At 40.3% G+C, this 5,967-nt stretch overlaps 1 pseudogene; it reads right to left on the bottom strand.

Moving 5' to 3' along the window:
* Window positions 1-246: 246 nt before the first annotated feature.
* LOC112817948 (deoxyribose-phosphate aldolase pseudogene) lies at window positions 247-1,113 on the bottom strand (annotated as a pseudogene).
* Between the last annotated feature and the right edge of the window lie 4,854 nt (window positions 1,114-5,967).

The following is a 5,967-nucleotide window of genomic DNA, read 5'->3' as shown; positions in this document are numbered from 1 at the left end:
TTTGTGCTCCGCGGCTCTATCACTTGCCAGAAGCGGCCGGCGGAGGCCCCTCCCCCGCCGTCTATCCTCCCGAATATCGCCTCGGATTCACTTCTCCGCACGCCCTACCTTCCCGTAAGTGGTCGCTTCTCTCTTCAGAGAGTTTTTGCTACTCTCCTGTTCGATCTCCTGTTGAGTTCGTAGGTGTTAAGAATGGTTTGATCCCTATTCAGCTGAATTCCTGAGACCAGACCAAATCTAGGTCTCCTACGCCTCCACCATCTTTCTCCGCCCCGCGTCTCCAGTAGAGGTCTTAATAAATTCTGATCCTGCCATCTTTGCGATCATACTGGCTTTATATACATGAGTAAGAGATCCAAGTTCTTCTGTTGCTAAGATGGTTTTGAGATGAGCCTCCCCACAGGCCTTGCGAAACTGACAAACCTCATCACACAGGGCTTCCCGCTGGCCGGTCAGCACCAAGGTCCTATTAATCACCACATCGATTTCCGTAACTCCATTTTCCACAGCCAATCAGATCTCTTCCAATCGTGTTTTTAAATGAGCCTTTCCAGGGCGCCTGGGTGACTCAGTTGGTTGGGCGACTGCCTTCGGCTAAGGTCATGATCCTGGAGTCCCGGGATCGAGTCCCACATCGGGGTCCCTGCTCAGCAGGGAGTCTGCTTCTTCCTCTGACCCTCTTCCCTCTCATGCTACCTCTCATTCTCTCTCTCAAATAAATAAATAAATAAATAAATAAATATCTAAATAAATATAAATAAATAAATGAGTCTGTCCAGCTGGAAAGCCAGTAGGCACGGAAGCCACTGGGATGATACAGCCCGCGGCCTTCAGTGCTTTAACAGCATCACACACCCGCATGACATAGACATAAACAGCAGTGGTCATAAGGCCCTTATCACACATATTTAAACTTTTTAAGAGAGCTTCCCGGATTGGATAATTGGCTTTATAACAGAGCCTTTGAACGTTGGAAGATGTGTCATCGTCTGAAAGTGTAGTAAGACCTATAAAGGTAATGGCTTTCAGAAGCCAAGCAGCTTGCCACTCCTTTATCACGGTTCTGCAAGCCTGGATTTGTTCTGCATGCCACAGAACTGCGCGTTGATTCATTTCTTACTTTTATTCCTAGATTTTTTTTCTTGATGCAATTGTAAATGGCATTGTTTTCTTATTTTCTCTTTGTGGATGTTTGTCACCACTATACAGAAATGCAACAAGTTGGGACACCTGGTGGCTTCGTCAGTTTAACTGTCTGTCTTTGGCTCAGGTCAGAATCCCAGGGTCCTGGCATCCAGACCCTCATTGGGCTCCCTCCTCAGTGGGGTGTCTGGTTCTCCGTCCCCTTCTGCTGCTCTCTCTGCTCGTGCTGTTTCTCTCTCTGTGTCAAATAAATAAATAAAATCTTAAAAGAAAAGAAATGCAACAGGTCTCTCTATATTGACTTTGTATCCTGCAGCTTTAGTGAATTTATTTATTCTAACAGTTTTTTGGTGGAATCTTTAGGGATTTCTACATATAGTATGCCATTTGCAAATAGTGACAGTTTTCCTATTTGGATTTCATCTTTGCTTTTCTTTCTTTCATTCTTTCTTTTTCTTTCTTTCTTTCTTTCTTTCTTTCTTTCTTCTTTCTTTCTTTTTTTCTTTCTTTTCTTTTTTTGTCTAAATGCTTTGGATAGGGCTTTCAATACTATGTTGAATGAATGTGATGAGAGTGTTAATCTTTGTCTTGTTCTTGATCTTAGTGGAAGAGTTTTCAGCTTTTCACCCTTGAGTATGATTTTAGCTGTGAGCTTTTGATATATGGTCGATGATCCCTCTATATCCAGATGGTTTAGAGTTTTTATCATACATGCATATCGAATCATGTCAAGTGTTCTTTCTGCCTCTATTGTAAAAATCATATGATTTTTATCTTTTATTTTTTTAAGGTGGTGTATCCTGATGTTTGATGTGCAGATGTGCAAACATCCTTGCATCCCTGGAATAAATCCCACTTGATTGTGTTGTGTGATTCTGGCGATGTTCTGTTGAATTCAGTTTGCTTATAAATTGTTGAGGATTTTGGCATCTATGTTCTTGAGGGATATTGGCCTTTCCTTTTCTTTTTTTTTCCTATCCCCCCACCCCCTCCCCTCTAGAACCCTCAGTTTGTTTTTCAGAGTCCATTATCTCGCATGATTCATCTCCCCCTCTGACTTACTTCCCTTCATTCTCCCCCTCCTGCTATCTACATCTTTTTTTTCTTAACATATATTGCATTATTTGTTTCAGAAGTACAGATCTGTGATTCAACAGTCTTGTACAATTCACACCGCTCACCATAGCACGTACCCTCCCCCATGTCTATTCCCAGAAACACCATCCCTCCGGATCCCCCACCACTCAACGAACAATCAGTGTGTTTCCTGAGATTAAGAATTCCTCATATCACTGAGGTCATATGATACATGTCTTTCTCTGATTGACTTATTTCACTCAGCATAACACCCTCCCATTCCATTCACGTCGTTGCAATTGGCAAGATCTCATTCCTTTTGATGGCTGCATAATATTCCATTGTGTATATATACTACTGCTTCTTTATCCATTTATCTGTCGATGGACATCTTGGCTCTTTCCACAGTTTGGCTATTGTGGACATTGCTGCTATAAACATTGGGGTGCACGTACCCCTTCTGATCCCTACATTTCTATCTTTGTGGTAAATACCCAGTATTGTAATTCCTGGATCGGATGGTAGCTCTATTTTCAACTGTTTGAGGAACCTCCATACTGTTTTCCAGGCGGTTGCACCAGCTTGCATTCCCACCAACAGTGTAGGAGGGTTCCCCTTTCTCTGCATCCCCGCCAATATCTGTCGTTTCCTGAATTGTTAATTTTAGCCATTCTGACAGGTGTGAGGTGGTTTCCCATTAAGGTTTTGATTTGGATATCCCTGATGCCGAGCGATGTGGAGCACTTTTTCATGTGCCTGGTGGCCATTTGGATGTCTTCTTTGGAGAAATGTCTGTTCATGACTTCTGCCCACTTCTTGATTGGATTAGTTGTTCTTTGGGTGTTAAGTTTGATAAGTTCTTTATAGATTTTGGATACTAGCCCTTTATTTGATATGTCATTTGCAAATATTTTCTCCCATCCTGTCGGTTGTCTCTTGGTTTTGTGGACTGTTTCTTTTGGGGTGCAAAAGCTTTTTATCTTGATGAAATCCCAATTTTTCAGTTTTGCCCTTGTTTCCCTTGTCTTACGCGATGTTTCTAGGAAGGAGATGCTCCGGCTGAGGTCGAAGAGGTTGTTGCCCGTGTCTTCCTTTAGGATTTTGATGGACTCCAGTTTCACATTTAGGTAACCAACCATTTTCAGTCTCTTTTTGTGTGTGGTGTAACGAAATTTTCCAGTTTCGTTCTTCTGCATGTGGCTGTCCAATTTTCCCAACACCATTTGTTGAAGTGACTGTCTTTTTCCATTGGACATTCTTTCCTGCTTTGTCGAAGACGAGTTGACCATAGCATTGACGGTCCATTTCTGTGCTCTCTATTTTGTTCCACGGATCTATGTGTCTGTTTTTGTGCCTGTAGCATTCTGTCTCGATGATGACAGCTTTGTAAAAGAACTGGAAGTCCGGAATTGTGATGCCGCCAGCTTTCCTTTTCTTTTTGAATATTCCTCTAGCTATTCAGGGTCTCTTCTGGTTCCATACAAATTTTAGGATTATTTGTTCCATTTCTTGGAAAAAGTGGGTGGCATTTTTTGGGGGTTGCATTGAATGTGTAGATTGCTCTAGGTAGCATTGACATCTTCACAATTTTTATTCTTCCAATCCTTGAGCATGGAAATTTTTTTCCATTTCTTTGTGTCTACTTTAATTTCTTTCATGAGTATTTTATAGTTCTCTGAGTACAGATCCTTTGCCTCTTTGTTTTATTTTATTCCTAGGTTTCTTATGGTTCTGGGCCCCATTGTAAATAGGATCAACTCCTGGATTTGTCTCTCTTCTCTCTCGTTGTTGGTGTATAGGAATGCCACTCATTTCTGTGCATTGATTTTATATCCTGCCACGTTCCTGAATTCTTCTATGAGTTCTAACAGTTTTGGGGTGGAGTCTTTTGGGTTTTCCATATATAGTATCATATCATCTGCAAAGAGTGAGAGTTTGACTTCCTCTTTGCCGATTTCGATGCCTTTGATTTCTTTTTGTTGTCTGATTGCTGTGGCTAGGACTTCTAATAATATGTTAAATAGCCGTGGTGATAGTGGACATCCCTGCCACGTTCCTGAACTTAGGGGAACACCTCTCAGGTTTTCCCCATTGGGAATGATATTCATTGTAAGTTTTTCACAGATGGCTTTTATGATATTGAGGTATGTACCCTCTATCCCTATACTCTGAATAGTTTTGATCAAGAAAGAATGCTGGACTTTGTCAAATGCATTTTCTGCATCTATGGATAGGATCATATGATCCTTTTCTTTCTTTTGTTAATGTATTGTATCACATTGATTGATTTGCGGATGTTGAACCAACCTTGCAACCCAGGGATAAATCCCACTTGGTCGTGGTGAATAATCCTTTTAATGTTCTGTTGGATACTATTAGCTAGTACTTTGTTGAGAATTTTTGCATCCATATTCATCAAGGATTTTGGTCTGTAATTCTCCTTTTTGATGGGGTCTTTGTCTGTTCAGGTTTTCTATTTCTTCCTGGTTCAGTTTTGGTAGTTGAACATCCCTAGGAATCCACCCATTTCTTCCAGGTTATCAACTTTGCTGGCATAGAGTCGCTCATAATATGTTCTTATAATTGCTTGTATTTCTTTGGTGTTGGTTGTGATCTCTCCTCTTTCATTCATGATTTTGTTGATTTGGATCATTTCTCTTTTCTTTTTGATAAGTTTGCCCAGGGGATTATCAATTTGGTTAATTCTTTCAAAGAACGAGCTCCTAGTTTCGTTGATCTTTTCTACTGTTCTTTTGGTTTCTATTTCATTGATTTCTGCTCTGATCTTTATTACTTCTCTTCTCCTGCTGGGTTTAGGCTTTATTTGCTGTTTTATCTCTAGCTCCTCTGGGTGTAGGTTTAGGTTGTGTATTTGAGAGCTTTCTTGTTTCTTGAGAAAGGCTTGTATTGCTATATACTTTCCTCTCAGGACTGCCTTTGCTGTATCCCAAAGATTTTGGACAATTGTGTTTTCATTTTCATTGGTTTCCATGAATTTTATAAATTCTTCTTTAATTTCCTGGTTGACCCATTCATTCGTTAGTAGGATGCTCCTTAGCCTCCATGTATTTGAGTTCCTTCTGACTTTCCTTTGTGATTGAGTTCTAGTTTCAAAGCATTGTGGTCTGAAAATAAGCAGGGAATCATCCCAATCTTTTGGTAACAGTTGAGACCTGATTTGTGACCAAGGATGTGGTCTATTCTGGAGAATGTTCCATGGACACTAGAGAAGAATGTGTATTCCGTTGCTTTGGGTTGAAATGTTCTGAATATTTCTGTGAAGCACACTGGGTCCAGTGTTTCATTTAAAGTCTTTATTTCCTTCTTGATCTTTTGCTTAAATGATCTGTCCATTTCACTGATGGGGTTGTTAAAGTCCCCCATTATTATTGTATTTTTGTCAATGTGTTTCTTTTCTTTTGTTATTAATTGCCTTATATAATAAGCTGCTACCTTGTTAGGGGCATAGCTATTTACAAATGTTAAATCTTCTTGTTGGATAGACCCTTTAAGTAGGATATAGTGTCCTTCTTCATCTCTTTTTACAGTCTTTGTTTTAAAATCTAATTTGCCTGATATAAGGATTGCCACCCCAGCTTTCTTTGGGTGTCCATTAGCATGGTAAATTGTTTTCCACCCCCTCACTTTCAATCTGGGGGTGTCTTTGGTCTAAATTAGGTCTCTTGCAGACAGCATATTGATGGGTCTTGTTTTTTAATCCAATCAGATAGCCTGTGTCTTTTGATT

Source organism: Callorhinus ursinus, unplaced genomic scaffold (genome assembly GCF_003265705.2).
Source record: "Callorhinus ursinus isolate GAN/ISIS: 27379988/994484 unplaced genomic scaffold, GSC_fseal_2.0 scaffold2838, whole genome shotgun sequence".
NCBI lineage: Eukaryota > Metazoa > Chordata > Mammalia > Carnivora > Otariidae > Callorhinus > Callorhinus ursinus.
The sequence above is the reverse complement of the archived record's forward strand: the minus strand, read 5'-3'. Positions and strand labels throughout refer to the sequence as shown.